Source organism: Rhipicephalus microplus, chromosome X, assembly GCF_043290135.1.
Source record: "Rhipicephalus microplus isolate Deutch F79 chromosome X, USDA_Rmic, whole genome shotgun sequence".
Lineage (NCBI taxonomy): Eukaryota > Metazoa > Arthropoda > Arachnida > Ixodida > Ixodidae > Rhipicephalus > Rhipicephalus microplus.
In genome coordinates this window covers 84,225,514-84,242,326 of record NC_134710.1, presented here as the reverse complement: position 1 = coordinate 84,242,326, position 16,813 = coordinate 84,225,514, and the positions used below count along the sequence as shown (strand labels likewise).

The 16,813-nt window shown below is 46.8% G+C and overlaps 1 protein-coding gene across 1 annotated transcript in view; it reads left to right on the top strand.

Annotated features, from left to right (window-relative positions):
- LOC119176178 (uncharacterized) overlaps nt 1-8,565 on the top strand; it is a 181,353-nt gene extending 172,788 nt beyond the window's left edge. The window contains exon 10 of the mRNA XM_037427333.2: nt 7,775-8,565. The gene's annotated coding sequence lies outside the window, so the exon portion shown is untranslated. The remainder of the gene's footprint in view (nt 1-7,774) is intronic.
- Nucleotides 8,566-16,813: the final 8,248 nt, after the last annotated feature.

Genomic DNA, 16,813 nt, shown 5'->3' with positions numbered 1-16,813 from the left:
ATGGCACACCCTCTATATACAACAAATGTACAAAACCAGGAGTAATAGGTACCAAAGTAAACCTCCAAACTAATTACTTTACAGGCTGAACTGTCCTAAACGTAGTTCGCCAATCTTTACCCTCCTAACTCCGCTCGTGACTCAGGTCTATCTTACTTGACTAAGCCGATTCGGGGCTCATTAATGTCCGAGATCGGTCGTGTCCTCGTCGGGGCTCTCGATGCTCTCGACCAAAGTCGTCGTCCTTGCCACTGCCGATGTGGTCGTCCGTTGTCGTCAATGACGTGGCGATGTCTCGGTGGTTGGGCCAAGCGGCTGGTGGCGATACCCGGTGCTCAATGCTGACGTGGCCACCCGGGGACTGTCTTCGGAAGCTTGCTTCAAAGGGGCTTGCGCTTGCTTTGCACAGTGGCTGCATCCCCAGTAGCCTCCATCGAAGCGTGTCGAGGTCTCCGTCTTCTCCGCGTCACAGGTTGCTAAGTCGATGTCCTGCCGCTGCCGTCGCCAGTGCGTTTGCTGGCGATGCGTCCTTCTCTTATGAAGCCCACGTCGACAACGCCAGCTCGTCGCTGCTCGCGCGCCAATCGCCGCTGGGGTCACGCGCCTCGGGCCTTGCTGTACAATGCACGTGCTCGAGCCTTTTCCAATCTTCTATCAACTTCCTGGTCGTCTTTTTTTTTCTGCGAGGGGCTCCTACTCATAACATCTAGACAAGTCATGACTGTGTAGCTCATGACCATAGCTATAAAGAAATACTAAAAATAAAAGTGCGATAAAGACAGTCGCGTGCGGGCCAGGTTTCACTGGCGAGAGCTTTGCGGGCCGTGTGTTCGAAACCTGGGGTCCAGATTGCAGCCGATGGCATGAATAAGTTACCAGAGAGGGACAGTTTCTTTAATAATGCGCGTACACCATGTTATATGTAATATATAGAACTTATTTTTTTACAACCATTGTTCATGATGAAAATTTTCAATGGCATGCGCGCTAATTTTGCGACAACAGGGTTTGCCAGAATGAATTTTTTAATGCATCTTTAGCATTGACAAAATGTAGGCATAGTATGCAGATTTGATCAATGTAATAATTTGGAACAATACTTTTTATGCGAAATGATAAGAACCGTTCACATGCCAACTTCGTCGGTCTCCTTTGTGTGGTTGCATGTAATTTACAAACTTTGTATATTTTGTGAAATCTAGACAACTGACCTGCAAGGTCCATTTCTCCTTTCAAATTTTTTCTAACCTTGTAGACTTCTGGTGCATCGTACGATACGTGGACATGCTAGGCGGCTTTAGTTCACTGTAGTGGACAATCAATCAAGAGGTCGCTCATTCGCTTGCCCAAACAGCCAGATGGCTTTCTGTATATGAAGCAGCTTCCTACTGCACATGCACATTCTCTCCCCTTCTCTCTGTCCCCTTCTCTACACTGTCCCTCTCTCTTCAGGGTCAGGCAGCGAAAAAAGCACCGGAGATAACACTGAGTGACGGTGCCCAGACGATGGTTGTTGAGGGGTTGAATTCATCCATCAAGTTTTTGTGCACGTTGTCGTTATTGTGGTGGAAGCGATGGTCACCGGCAGCAGTAGTCTGGTTGAGGTTATGAATGTTGGCGCAACGTAGGTGAGTTTCTCTGGGTGCCGTTCACCATTTCCCTGCTGCTTCGCATCCACACATGGTCTTTTTAGCGGGAGATGGCGTAGTGTTTTGCACATAATCATTTTAGTAATAATAATCACTCTAATTAGTAATTATCATAAAGAGGGGCGCAGGAATATATTTGCTATAGGCACCACCCTATCTAGTTATACCACTGCTTGTAGCGCTTTGCGACCGTACTATAGTGAACTAAGTAGGAATAGTGCTATGAGCGTAGAGCGAAAGCAAGCAGCGGTGGCGAGGTGAAACACACGGAAACCTTTGTGCACGGCGTGGTGGCGCCACTGCATCGTTCTCCTGAAGCCTCAGCATAATAACATGCATTCTGACAATAGGCACAGACAATTGTAGTCTCTTTTGCGTGGTATTTTTGGTTGTGTGATTAAAGTAATATTGTGTTAGATAGGAAAACCTCGGGAAAAATAGCATTCCTTTGCGCCAGGTTCTAAAACTGGCTATAACAGAGTGAAACTGCTGCTCTCTGACTACAATGAATGACTGGGGTGGTCATTTGTACCCTTCACAAGATTTCTAGTGCAGAGATGGGCAGTATCGTGATGCAGTAGTATCTCAGAGATACTTTTGAGTTCTTGTATCGAGATACATTTGAAAAGCGTATTTGTATCGCAGTAGTGAAATACTTTTTCTATGTATCGAATGTATCAGAATACTGCGAAGACAGGGTTGTCTCACTGCACGTTTACCAGAACTTAGCCGATGTGTATCAAATAGCGAAGGAAAAATTTGTACGCACTTAGCTAGGCAAAAGCGCCCCTCCAGTCGGCAACACATAGAGATCAGCGAAGAATCCCCCATGCACACAGAGTCTTCTGTGTAGTTAAGTGCTTGAAGCGACTGACAGCAGAATTGAGGAGGCAGTGCTGATCTTAGATCTCGCTCAAGGCCAGTGAAACACTGCCGTTTTATTCTTTTTTCTCGTAGACAATTTCGGTATTTAGTAGTTATAACACGAAGTTGTGTTCACCTACAATAATAGATGGCCTTTTTATATTGCCAATCTTGAATTGAAACTGAAGCGGAACTGTCTACTGCCAGTCGATTTAGTAGCTGCTGTTACTTTAGTGTTAACGTAAGCCTTCTCAGCGAAACAGATTAATCACGTGTGTAAAACAAAGGCACATTTTACCTTACATCAGTGGTGTTTGTTATCGAGCCGAGCAATACGGCTGACTTGCATTTTATTATCTACAGCATTATCGACAATGTTATGGTACACTTAATTAATGTACATGCAGACCATCAAGACCCACGTAACTTATATATATTGTAGTGTCTGTATAGGATATATGTGCATTCCTGTAATTGTATTCCGTTATACTTTTTGTATTTTTGCAAAATTATCCTATTAATATCCCATTACATCTTTCATAAATGTTTCTCAGTACCTGTATTTTTAGGCTTCTAGCACATGTATTTCGATATTTGTATTTTCAGAATACTTCAGGTCCCCATAGGCTGTCAGAACAGCTGTAGTGCCGTTCCGAAATTTTTTCTCAGCAAGCATATAAATGGAGGTCATGACATCGTTCGTCGAACCGTTCACCAAGCGCACATAGCATATAATACCGACCCCCCGCTGGTGGTGTGCTGCGGCAGCATCACTCTGAAACCCCTTTTTGGGCAAGACATCGTGTGCAGAACCATTCGCAGAGTGCATGCAGCGAGCATACCGATCATGCGCAGGCATTGTGCCAGCACTGTGGCACTCGTATCTAGAGGGCGTGCATACAATCCCTGTACAGCACGTTGCATTGCTCGTAAGCTGCTCATACTTGGACCGTTACAGCACTAGCACATCAATCAATGGTGCTATAGTTAGTAAAATAACATGATGCAGACTGGCTTTTAAGGAGCTTTGTTCCATCAGCATTCACTTCGTGGATCTGATGTAAATTTTTTATTTATTCATTTTATCAAGAGAGACAGCTTTACGAACTAGGCACATACATTCACAGGGTGACTATAATCCTAAATCAAAAGGGAAAATAAACAATGTCAGAATTTCAAAAAATAACCAGAATTAAAAAAAATAACGTTGGATAATACAGCAGAAATGTGAGAACGTACTAGGGTTAAAAATGACTACAACAACACATAAAAAGAACGCAATGGTTTTACCTAAATGAGAAAAAAAAGGATTATAAAAAGAATGACCTGCATTAGTAAATATATAGCAATTTTAAATGGAAAGGTGCTGTATTGATTGAAACAGCTGCACCTAACCAAAAAAAAGCAAAATTATTATATGACACTATACTTCAACGGGCCTCGCGACACATTTTTGACAGCCTTATTTAGCACCGGAACATGTGTAGGGATGATTACTGAACCGAATGCAACAAGAATTATAGAAATTGGTGCACGGAAAGGGAAGCTATGAGTCCTCAAAGTTCAAATCTGGAGCAGACGACAAAGAGAAACGTTTTTTTTTTTTTTTCGCATTTCACTCGCCTGCTGACGTCAAAGACCGCTTCCAATCACAGCGCAAGTTTCGTAAAAACATACCAGAATGATTACCTTGTGGTGGCCTTCACACAATACCTCGCTACCGTTCTTTTTGACGCCATCGTTACCATAGTTAGTACGAACCACGTGTGTCAAATAACAGACGCTACCATGGTCACAATGTGTAAGATACACAGAAAGGCTTTGGGTGGGGTCACTTCTCGGCTTGCTTGCTAGACCCACTGTACGGCAACGCTGGCACCCACCACTTGTCGTATTTTTGGCATGCTAAAAACGCGGTATGCGTTTCCACCTTTAGTGGCTGGCGTACCATAGCCTCGTTCGCAGGCTAAGTGTTGTGTTCGTTGTTCTAAAAATACATCATTGAAAAACAGCAATGATTTTTTTGAGAAAGTGTAAAACGGGCTTTTGCTGTTTTTAGCATTCACACGTATGGCCTAGCTACCACTATGCTATTTGTAGCGTCCAGCCAACAAAACGTCGCATGACCCGACAACGCTTTCCATAAAAAAAATGGCAGCATTTCCACGGAGTGAATGATGGAGAGTGGGGCAAAGCATTCGTCCGTCCATTTGTTCTTGCTTCCGTCTGTCCATGCGTCCGTCTATGTGATCGTCCATCTGCCCGTTTGTGCGTGCGTCTGTTTGTGCGTCCGTCCCTGCGTTCGTTCATGCATCCGTTCATGCGTCCATCCATGCATCTGTCTGTGTGTCCGTTCGTCCTTCTATTCAACACTCCAAGTACGACCATCTCGCATATTTTCATCATATATTCCCCATATAGAAGCACCGCCATCCAACGGACATTTAAAGGACTAAACGAGAGGTGGCACACGCACACTTTCTTACGGCTTGCGCTTCAGGTCTACTTCCCACCTTTAACCACCTCGAGTTCATGGTATATACTAGTTCAATGTATTCATGGCACTGCGGCCCAACGCTTGCTAAACCTTTCTAAAACCAAGGAGGTTACGTCCAGCGAGTATAATGTAGCAACCTTTTCCTGTCAGTTAGTGCTCAATATACATGCCAATGGCTGCTAATGGGAAATGAGAGACAGGAGAATTCAGCTTTTACTTTCTTACGGCTTGCACTTCGTATCTACTTCCCACCTTTAACCAACTCGAGTTCGTGGTATATACATAGTGTGCACATGCATCACGCAGCACCAATTAGTCGCTTCCGAAATGCGCCACCGACATTCGTGGTATATACATAGTGTGCACATGCATCACGCAGCACCAATTAGTCGCTTCCGAAATGCGCCACCGACATGCCTGGGTACCTGACTCCATAGCCGATCGCTGCCGTTTTGTTTCCTCGTGCATGCGCCCATTCAGTTTTGCCTAACGATACAAGTTGGAGCAATTATCAGCTGCTGGTGAGGCAATTTGATATAACAGTCCATGAAGAGCGAGCAGAGAGTCAGGGTGTTGTCTTTGCCGAAAGTTATTACCTAAAATTGAGAACGCACACTGCGATATTCCGAAAAGCACCGGCATGTTTTGCCGGCACAGATTAACAAAAACGACTTGAACAACCGATTATATTTGCGTTTTCAGGTGTAACTTCATTACGGGTAAGTAATGAAGTTACACCCGAAGCACGTACCTGCAAACAGAGATAGGTACCATATATACAAACTTGTCCGTGACCGCTGCGTGCACAATCAGCGTGTCAGGGAGGCGGTTAAAATTGTGAAGGCAATCATGGGAATTTAGGTATTGCATTCAAACAAAGTGTGAAAATAGATGTGAATTAATATTCGTTCACTCGCGATTTGAAGTATAGGCGATCGGTTCAAGTTGGGGGGTCAGATTTTTTAAAAAATGGTCGATTGATTCCCTAAAACGGTCCGCGTGATTATCAGGGACAATACTGTACATTAGTGTACAACAACAAAAGTAATATACAAGATAAGAAATGAGTCAAAACATACGCGAAAAAAAAAAAAGTGACTGGCATCAGCGCAGCACGCACCACGCAAAGCCTCTACCTTGCATAATATATTCCTTGGCTGTTTCCACGAATTCCAATAAAAAACGCTCAACATCGTCACTGTTTAAAACACTCGGGGAGCCGCATTACTACTTTGGTGGTGTGGGACGCAGCAACATATTAAAATTGGTATTAATAATATATTTCCTGTAAACTTGCCTAGCTCTGCACGATGACTCATTTTCGATGAGAGCTGTGCGCTTCGCTCATCCAATTTTAAAATTGCGGCTCGAGAGACCTGGAGCTTTCACTTGTTCTTAGACCACACAATTTGTAGTGAAAGCGATATAATGGGCCCTCGTAGATCGTGGCAGCCAGCCGGTGTACACGGTGGCTTGTATACGTGTCACACGTTTTGATTTTCAGGTCTTGTATCAAGTGAACAAGCGAGGCCTTCCTGACCCGATGAGCTCGTTAAAGCATGACAACAACAACAAAAAAAAACGCACGGCTTCTCTTCAAACATCGCGCACAGCAACAGATGACGAGCCCTCAACAAACCGCGCTGCAGCACGCAAACTGCTGTAGGTACCCAGCGAGGTACCCGGGCATGGCGGGAGATGGCGACAACGGCCGAAGTGACATCACTTGAACACTATGTATACTAGTTTATTGTGTTCATGGCATTGCGGCTCAACACTCGCTAAACCTTTCTAAAACTAAGGAAGTTACACCCAGTGAGTATAACGTAGCAACCCTTTCTTGTCAGATAGTGCTCAATGTACATGCCAATGGCTGCTAATGGGGATCGCAGCGTGCGCGTTAACTGAAAGCCGAATGCTCTTGTCTCTCATTTCCCCTTAGCAGCCATTGGCATGTGCATTGCACACTATCTTTTATTGTTTTTAGCGTTCAACAACGCACATAATAAATATCTCACCGGCACCACCTTGGAGGTCAAATTGTTATACTTGTTACACACTACAACGGCTACGAGGGACAAACGGGTGCCGCTATAAGAAGCTTCGCCCCTAAAAAATTGCCGATGTGTGTCGCCGTAGTCGGAAATCAAGACAGTTTCTCCCGTGAATTAAAATTATAACAGCGTAGATTTTGGCGTTGCCATTTGCGAAACGATATCGGCGCATTCCACAGCACCAGAAAAATAAATGAAAAATACATTGTGTCGCAGGGCCCCTTGAAAGGAGAGGCACTACGTAAAAACTAGATGATTATACGTGTCCTTCCTTATCATGAAGGGTCTATAACTGTGTGTTAATGCACTTGTCACCAGTCTTTAAAATATGAAACAATTTTCTTTCTATCTTATTTTGCAGTATATTCCTTTCAGGCTATTTTATTATTATTATTTCTCGTGCAGTTCCATACACGAAGCAGAGGTTTGAATTCCACTATGTTTATTGTAAATATTTTTACTCTGAGTACTTGATGTGTGGTTACTTTTAAAGCAAAAGCTGCTAAATAATCACGCAATATTTTGTACGCCGAATTTCTTCAAGGAATGTTTTTTCAAGATATGTGACCTTTTTATCAAGCTTTCTTAGAAATATATTTCATTTCGTTTTTTAACTTTTGGTTACTTATACATTTTTAAAGCCAGTCAACTTTAGTTTTTTTAATAAACACCAAATGAAAGCATGTGCCTTTACCTTCATTTTGAAATAGGGACTTGGCCGTCCACGTGAGGTGCCAGCTGCGCCCGTCCCGGAAAGCACCCCAAGCTGCAGCAAGGACCCCACTACCAAGCTAAGCAGGCTACACGGCTGCTTGTGGCATCGTATTCGAAGAGCAGCAGAAGAATTTCTCTTTTTTGAAGAATTCCATGCTGTATGCTCATCTATTTGTCACCCAAGGCAAAGACAGGCAGCAGCAACAGTGTTTCTTGAACAGTGCTTGAAGCGTTCAACTGTGGGACATGTATTCAGCAACGAGTCCCGTTGTTAGGCTTTTTTGAAAGATTCCCGTGTAGTTTGTTTGCTGTCATGACAGTATTTAAGGTAGGAGGGCAAGTGACTGATATTTTTTCTAAACAATATTTACTAGAAATGTCATGTTCTACAACATAAACCACATCTTTTTAGGAACATGTGAGGGTTATAAAGCAACTCATATTTTTGTTAATTTTTCATAATTTTTTATTTCATTAAAAGTATGCCTGGCGCAAACTCTCCATACTCAAGCTCTGCTCGTTAAAAAATATGCATTGTTTACAGGTACATATAAGAAGCTTTGGTCTTTACAATCAACCAAAACTAATGAGATCTTATGAATAGAAAAAATATATAATGGTTAAATAACTAAAAAAAGTATGCACTAGTACTAGGAGCACCGTTATGTAACAGGCAGCCATATTAAATCTCGCGACACGATTTTTCGATTTTTTTCATTGAGGTTCATTGTATGCCTAGCAATGTGATGAAGTGTTTTAAGTTTTAATAAAAAATGTTAATTGACAAGTCTGCATCAACTGTCGTATGCAGCAGACACTTCCGCAATGAGGGCTATGTGTCTGCGTGCCAAGTCAGAAAACTTCTTCCTGACTCCGCGCCTACTCTCTTCAAGGACTAGTTTTCACTTCTCAGGGTTCGTACAGGTCTTTGAAATCCTTGAAAATCCTTGAATTTCAAAATTTTATTTTCAAGGCCCTTGAAAGTCATGGAATTTTTTGCCACCCTTGAAAATCCTTGAATTTCCTGAGCAGTGCACTCTGATATCGTCATCGCGACGTCCTAAATGTGGTACATCGGTGTGTGAACCTGTCAAACTTCCTATTTCTGAAGCAGTAATGCAGCGTGGGTGCACATGATCCCATTTTGCAAAGGGGCATGTGAAAAAAAAGAGTTAGTTTCTGGTGAGGGTGAAGCAGAGTGTGAAAGCAAGAAATTAGAATGTCACACGAAGAAGGGCAAGCAACCCCATACATGCAACGCGCCGCTCAACAGGACGAGTGCTAACTGTCATAGCTTGACACTGAAAGCGCGCTACTTCAACAAACAAAGAATGGTGCTCGAAAAGGACACACATGTATCCACAGGATGAGTGTAAATTAATCACTGTCCCAGTTGTTACTTCCTAATTGTTGAGCAACGTGCTGCGAGTGTCAACTGTGCACAAGCTGACACTCTTGATGGAATGGTGCCACAAAATCTCAAGGCTATAGCAAACGCAGTGTGTGTTTAAAAATATATTTTGTCACTTCCCAAGGGTACCTAAATGCTCATTCTCCTAATCGAGACCTATCGCGAGCGCGTCCAACACTGACCTAGCTCTACAGGAAAGGCAACAAAAGTTCTAGTGATGTCACACCAGATCTGTAGTCAGCTGAGCGACCTCTGAACTTCCGCCCCGTACATACCGGCAAAGCATCATGGCTGCTGCTAGTAGAGGAGAGCTTGTTTTGCAGGTGCTTGTGTGGCACATGTGTGCGAGAGCTGACAATACTCAGCATGACGGGTGCAAAGCTTTGGGATCACGAGACTAAGTCCGCTACACTACTATGTACCTGCACGACTCGGTCTCCACACAGGAAGTAAAAATTGTCCATATCAAAAAAAGGTGACAAATTAAATAGCGTGAATAAATTAATATTTGTGGGTGTATCGTGCTTATTGGAGCTATAATTAAAGCTTGCAGCAAAGAGCACGCAAGCCACAAATATTGTGGCACAACCCCTTTAAGGCCCGACCACACATGTGCGTTGAAGCCCATCAGCGCGTAACTTTCCAACATCACATCGTGCCCTCTCCCTATCGAAAGGCAGCGAGAAGTTATAAAGATTACGCTCTTCTCTTTTTATAAATGTGATATTCATATTGTGACGGAGCGAGGTCTTGGCTTACAGGACAGCGTCCACCGAGAGTTGGCAGCCGAACAAGATGTCTGAGTTGCCTCTCGTGCAAGCGCCTAACGCACTGGCGTCTTCTTCATCTTCGCTAAGTGCCACGCTTGCTCCTGTCCATGATGCACCGTAACATCACTCCCCTGCGGCGGAAGCGCCGTCACGGCGCTTAGTACGGCCGCGACGAACGAGGAGGGTGATACGGTTTCAGTCTGGAAACGTGTACAACGTCTGCCTGGAGTGAGGTGGTCGAAAAGGCATTGTTTAGGGGTGCGATCTCGTAGCTCACGTCACTAAGTTGTCGTAACACTTTGTAGGGGCCATGGTAGTGTGATAGTAGCTTCTCTGATAAGCCGACTTGGCGGTTTGGTGTCCAGAGAAGTACCAGAGACCCCGGCGAGAAGTGCACGCTTTGGTGGCGACTGTCATAGCGGTCTTTTTGCTGCGCTTGCGACAAGTCCAGCCGATCACGGGCAAGCTGACGGGCTGCATGGGCTCGAGAAACGAGATCGCTGGCGTACTCAGTAGACAAGGGGGCAGCCGAAGGAAGGAGCGTGTCAAATGGTAATGCTGGATGTCGGCCAAATAGCAAATAAAACGGCGAATAACTAGCTGTGTCGTGCCGTGAAGAATTGTACGCGAACGTGACAAAGGGGAGTGCTTTGTCCCAGTCACGGTGATCTGGCGAAACGTACATTGACAGCATCTGCGTCAGCGTTCGGTTCAGACGCTCGGTCAATCCATTTGTCTGTGGATGATAAGCGATGGTAAGCTTGTGCTCAGTGGAGCAGGCGCGGAGAATATCATCCACAACACGTGAAAGAAAGTACCTTCCTCGATCAGTAAGCAGCTGCCGTGGAGCGCCGTGATGAAGAATGACTTCATACAAGAGAAAGTCAGCGACGTCAGTGGAACAGCTTGTCGGCAGTGCTTTAGTGATGGCAAAGCGTGTGGCGTAGTCTGTGGCGACTACAACCCATTTATTTCCGGAGGTGGACGTAGGAAACGGGCCCAACAGGTCAAGGCCAACACGGAAGAATGGTTCCGTTGGTATGTCAATGGGCTGTAGGAGGCCAGACGGTAGCACAGAGGGGCGCTTGCGGCGTTGGCAGCGGTCGCAAGCAGTGACGTAGCGAACCACAGAACGATACAGTCCGGGCCAGAAAAAGCGACGTCGCACACGATCGTAGGTACGAGAGACGCCTAGGTGACCGGCTGTAGGTACGTCATGTAGTTGTTCGAGAACGCTGGTACGCAGGTGATGGGGAAGCACGAGTAGTAATTCCGGGCCATCAGCGTTGAAGCTGCGACGGTACAGAATGTTGTCGTGCAGTTCGAACAGGCGAACGGAAGGGTCTGTCGGAGCAGAGGTCAAACGCTCGATAATGGAGAGTAATGACGGGTCACGTCGTTGTTCGGTGGAGATATCACCCGAAGCGTGGATGGAGAGAACGCAGGGGTCTGAATCAAGGTCTGTCAAGTCGGGCGTTTCAACCGGATAACGTGACAAACAGTCTGCGTCTGTGTGGAGGCGTCCCGACTTGTAGTGGACCACAAATGAGTATTCTTGCAGACGGAGCGCCCAGCGACCAAGACGTCCAGATGGGTCCTTTAGCGATGACAGCCAGCAAAGAGCGTGATGGTCCGTAACAACGGAAAAAGTTCGGCCATACATGTAAAGCCTGAATTCCGCCACGGCCCACACTAAAGCTAGGCATTCACGCTCAGTGATGGAGAACTTCCGTTCGGCAGGTGAAAGAAGACGACTGGCGTAAGCAATCACGCGGTCCTTCCCGTGCTGTCGTTGGCCAAGGACCGCTCCAATTCCATGGCCACTGGCATCGGTCCGAAGCTCTGTAGGTGATGCTGGGTCGAAATGGGCTAGTACTGGTGGCGTAGTCAGCAGATGGATAAGAGCCGAAAAGGCGTCCGCTTGCTCTATACCCCATGCGAAGGGAACGTCCTTCTTTAAGAGATCAGTAAGCGGTCGAGCGATGTCGGCGAAGTTGCGGACAAATCGACGAAAATAGGAACATAGCCCTACAAAACTTCGGACGTCCTTGGTTGAGCGTGGTTCAGTAAATTGTTGTACTGCTCGCACCTTTTCGGGATCTGGTTGAACACCATCGGCACTGACAAGGTGGCCGAGTATGGTGATTTGGCGACGTCCGAAATGGCATTTTGCAGAATTCAGCTGGAGAGCAGCTCTTCGAAAAACATCCAGAACAGCTGACAGACGTGTTATATGGCTGTCAAAGGTGGGCGAAAAGACGATGACATCGTCTAAATAACATAAGCAGATGGACCACTTATATCCTCGGAGAAGGGAGTCCATCATGCGCTCGAAAGTTGCCGGCGCATTACACAGTGCAAACGGCATGACTTTAAACTGGTAGAGGCCGTCGGGCGTAACGAAAGCGGTTTTTTCACGATCCATGGGGTCGACGGAAATTCGCCAATAGCCGGATCGAAGGTCGATAGAAGAAAAGTATTGGGCACCATGGAGGCAATCGAGGGCGTCATCAATCCGAGGCAAAGGGTAGACATCTTTGTGGGTCACTTTGTTTAAATGGCGATAGTCCACGCAAAAGCGCCAGCTGCCATCTTTCTTCTGAACGAGCATGACTGGGGAGGCCCAGGGGCTGGATGAGGGTTGTATTACGTCTTTAGTAATCATTTTATCCACTTCATTTTGAATTACTTGGCGTTCCTTGTGAGATACGCGATATGGACGCCGCCGTATAGGACTGGCATTACCAGTGTTGATCCGGTGAGTCACTGCAGTTGTTTGGCTGAGAGGGCGGTGGTCAAAGTCGAAAACGTCTCTATATGATGTTAGCAGACTACGGAGGCTGGCAGCTTGCACTGCAGTGAGGTCGGGAGCAATCATCTTGTTAATGTCATCTGCAGGCAGAGTGTAATTGCGGCCAAGACAGGGGGATGTAGTATCGGTGTCCAAACCAGTAACGTTGCAGCTGTCAAGTGGAGATAGGGTGGCCAAAGACATGTCTTGCGGAATAACTTGAGTGAAGAGACTCACGTTGAGTAGTGGTAAACCACTGTATTATTAGCGACGGCGACAACAGTGTGAGCAAGGGCGATGTCTCGGGCCATCAGTACGTCGACTATAGGAGTGACGAGGTAGTCACCGTCGGGCACATGACGTGAGCACGACAAAGTGACATATGTAGCAGCTTGCGGAGGCAAGCGAACGTGGTGACGAGAGCGTAAACGGGGAGAATAGTCTGCTAGAAAATCGGCAAACTGCGGCAGTTCAAGCTGAAGAGCACCAGTGGCACAATCAATGAGCGCAGAATGACGTGACAGGAAGTCCAAACCAAGTATTAGGTCATGAGGACACATTTCAATGACGGCAAACTGAACTAATGTAGGATGACCAGCAATGGACACACGGGCCGTGCACATCCCTTGAACATCAGGGGTCCTCCCATCAGCGACACGAAGTTTGTGGGAAGCGGCAGGCGTGAGCACTTTATGTAGGCGTCGGCGAAGGTTCGCACTCATTACAGAAATGTGCGCTCCAGTATCTATAAGGGCAGAAATAGGCACACCGTCAACGGCAACGTCTAACAAATTTTGTCTCGTCGGAAGCGTCAAGAGAGGATTTGTGGAGGGAGTCGAAGATGCAGCGTCACCTCCGGGTGCTGCACCTTTTAGTTTTCCGGGTAGGCAGGAGCGGGGTTGAATGGAGATGACGGCCTGCGAGTCTGCGGTGAGCGAGACGACTGGCGACGTCCTGGAGGCGAACGCGACTGATGACCATGCGGTGACGGAGATCGGCTGTTGAACCTTCTGTAGTTTTGCGGAGAAGGCTGCACGGCAGACGCGAAGCGGGTGCTGTCCTGTCGGTAGTGAGGTTGAGATGAAGTCCGAGGTGGCGAGGACCAGCGGTAATTGCAGTAACGGACGACATGACCGATACGGTGGCAATGAAAACAAATTAGTCGATTGTCGACGGTTCTTCACGCCGCAGGGTCGCGAGATCGGGCCGTGAACTGCTGCTCGCGATAGGACGAGGGTGGACGCCATGAAGCTCGCTGCGGGCTGGGCAAAGCGCACACCGAGGGAATACCTATGCTGGCGAGTTCTTGGCGGACGATGGCTTGAACCATGTTAGCAGTGAGTGGGGTGGTGTCACTTGCAGCGGTGTGAGCCGGAGCAGAGGCAATGGCTTCAAGTTCGCGCCGTACAATTCGGGTCACCTGATCCGATGAATCTAGAGGTGGTGGCTGTGTTCTTGCACGGTCTTCGCAAGATGATGTTGCAGCCGTATTCGGAAGGCGGGTGAACACGCTGTTAATCCGCCGGCTCTTCGCTTGCTCAAAGCGCCGACATTCTTTTATAATGGCGTCCACTGTAGAAAAATTTTTGCAGATGAGGAGGTTGAATGCGTCATCCGCAATCCCCTTAAGGATATGCCCGACCTTGTCAGCCTCCGGCATATCGGCATTGGCTTTGCGACACAACGACAACACATCTTCTATATAGGAGACGTAAGACTCGGTCGAGGTCTGCGCCCGAGACGCGAGCATTTTGTTCGCGGCCATTTTTCTTCCAATCGGCTTTCCGAACAGGTCTAGCATTTTCTCCCTGCACACTGCCCAACTCACAAGTTCTGTTTCATGGTTCTCATACCACGATTTGGCGGTTCCCCTAAGATAGAATAACAGGTTTGCCAGCATAAGAGTCGGGCCCCATCGGTATCGAGTACTCACACGTTCGTACTCTGCCAGCCAATCTTCAACGTCAACTTCATCTGGATCGCCGGAACCGCTGAACGTGCCAGGATCCCGCGGGGGTTCGAGCACAAAGGTTGTGGTCGCAGAAGGAGATGTAGTTACCGCATCATCTCCGGTCGCAGGAACACCAGGAGCAGATGCAGACGCCGTACTCTCCGTCATCGTTGTGGAATGACCCTTCAAACGTCGGCCGCTGCGAAGTTCCGTTGCGAGGCGGTTGCCCAGCACTTCCACCAAATGTGACGGAGCGAGGTCTTGGCTTACAGGACAGCGTCCACCGAGAGTCGGCAGCCGAACAAGATGTCTGAGTTGCCTCTCGTGCAAGTGCCTAATGCACAGGCATCTTCTTCATCTTCGCTAAGTGCCACGCTTGCTCCTGTCGATGATGCACCGTAACAATATGTTGTAAGTACAATAAAATTGGTAATTTTTGAAAATTTTAGAGTGAAAAATTTCAATTTCGCGTGTCGTTTTGAGTTCTTGAAAAACTTCCAACAGGTCCTGGAAAGTCCTTGAATATCCTTGAATTTTCGCTTTGCAAACCTGTACGAACCCTGCTTGTTTTTCTACGTGTAGTGAATGAAGCGCGCTCGCACTCGTGCTAGAATTGCATGCGCCGCACGGAGCGGTGGAGGAGGATCAGGGCCGCAGCACCCCCCCTCAAAGCAGCGGCAAGAGGCATGTACTACACCCGATGCGAAAACCATAGCAAGTGAGCGTGCAGGTGCACTCTTGCCTGACTGTTGTCTGCCATCTCTGAGCAAATGGCTGGAAACTGTTGAACTGTTGTGTAGACGTTTTGCTGCTTTACGCAGAAAAATGACGGGCTATTGATTGCAGATTCAACACAACCAAAAACTGAAAAACGACGTATTAAGAAAAAAATTATCTTTTTTCATTTGGCCTCATACCTTAATGTTCGTCAAGTCATCTAGACAAGATGACACATGTCCCTTTCATGTCTTCACACTGAGGAACGCCGTCGGAACTTCAAACAACTCGGCTTCTTTGTGTAGTGCTGTGCTTTCAGACATTTGCTTACGTTCAGCGGCAGACCAGAGAGAGAGGATCCCTCCTCGTTTTCGGGACTGTAAATGAGACAGGTCTGATTGACGAAATAGTGTAAAATAAACAACTTAACATTTTAAATGCCGAACTGGTTCGCTCTTACTGTTGTTGAGTCCACTAGGTGACGCTGATCAGTGAAGCACTGTATGCAGTTCATGTGAAGAGGAGGAGGAAATTGCCAAACACTTGATAATGTTCTGTAAAAGGCTTCACCCTATAGTTCAGAATGATGGGGCAGAGTTTTTCAAAGCACTGGGGTTTAGGGACAGAGAGGGCAAAATATACTTTAAGCATGTAGAACTAACGAGAAGAAGGTTATCTGATTGGTGGCTGAAGTCAAGGCACGAGTGAAAATTAAACCCTTTTTCGTCACTGCAAAGTACCAGTCCTCAACTTCACTATGTAAAGGGAAAAAAAGATAAAACTAGTGGTTAGTTCACTAAGTATTACGGCTTGGTGGCGATAGCCGCCGCCCGATCTAAAGGGTACAGCCACATTCATCCATCCATCCACCTATCCATCCATCCTGTAGAGTTACTGTATATGCTACCTTTAGGTAGCAGAGTTGCACCACAGTATGGTGGCTATCATAGCCACTGTTTTCGGGGTGCCGCTGGCTCCGCCTATAAGGTTCAGCGCCCCTATTCGCCGAGCGTCATCACGTGGTCATAGGTGGTTCATTAGCACTGCAGAGAAGCCAACGCTACGCAGATTCTGGGCAGATCAAGCGGGTTAGACAACAGCTGTTGTCATTCTCGCTGCGCTTCTTCGGTAATGTAGCCATGCTGCCTGTTGGTCACGAGAAATGCGGCAGCAAATGCATTCTGTGTTGAATTGTACTACGTAGAGCCCATGCGATTAGACGCAGGTGCAGCGGGTGTTGCTATAGAACGATCACTGTTCAGTCGGAAGGAATAAACGCTTGGTCATTGTCGTCTGCAGGGTTTTCTCTTGGGGGGGGGGGGGGTGCAGACCATTGTTGCATGGCAGTTTAAGGAGAGTGAGAGCACTGGTCTAGCTTGGATGAGGGCAAGTGCT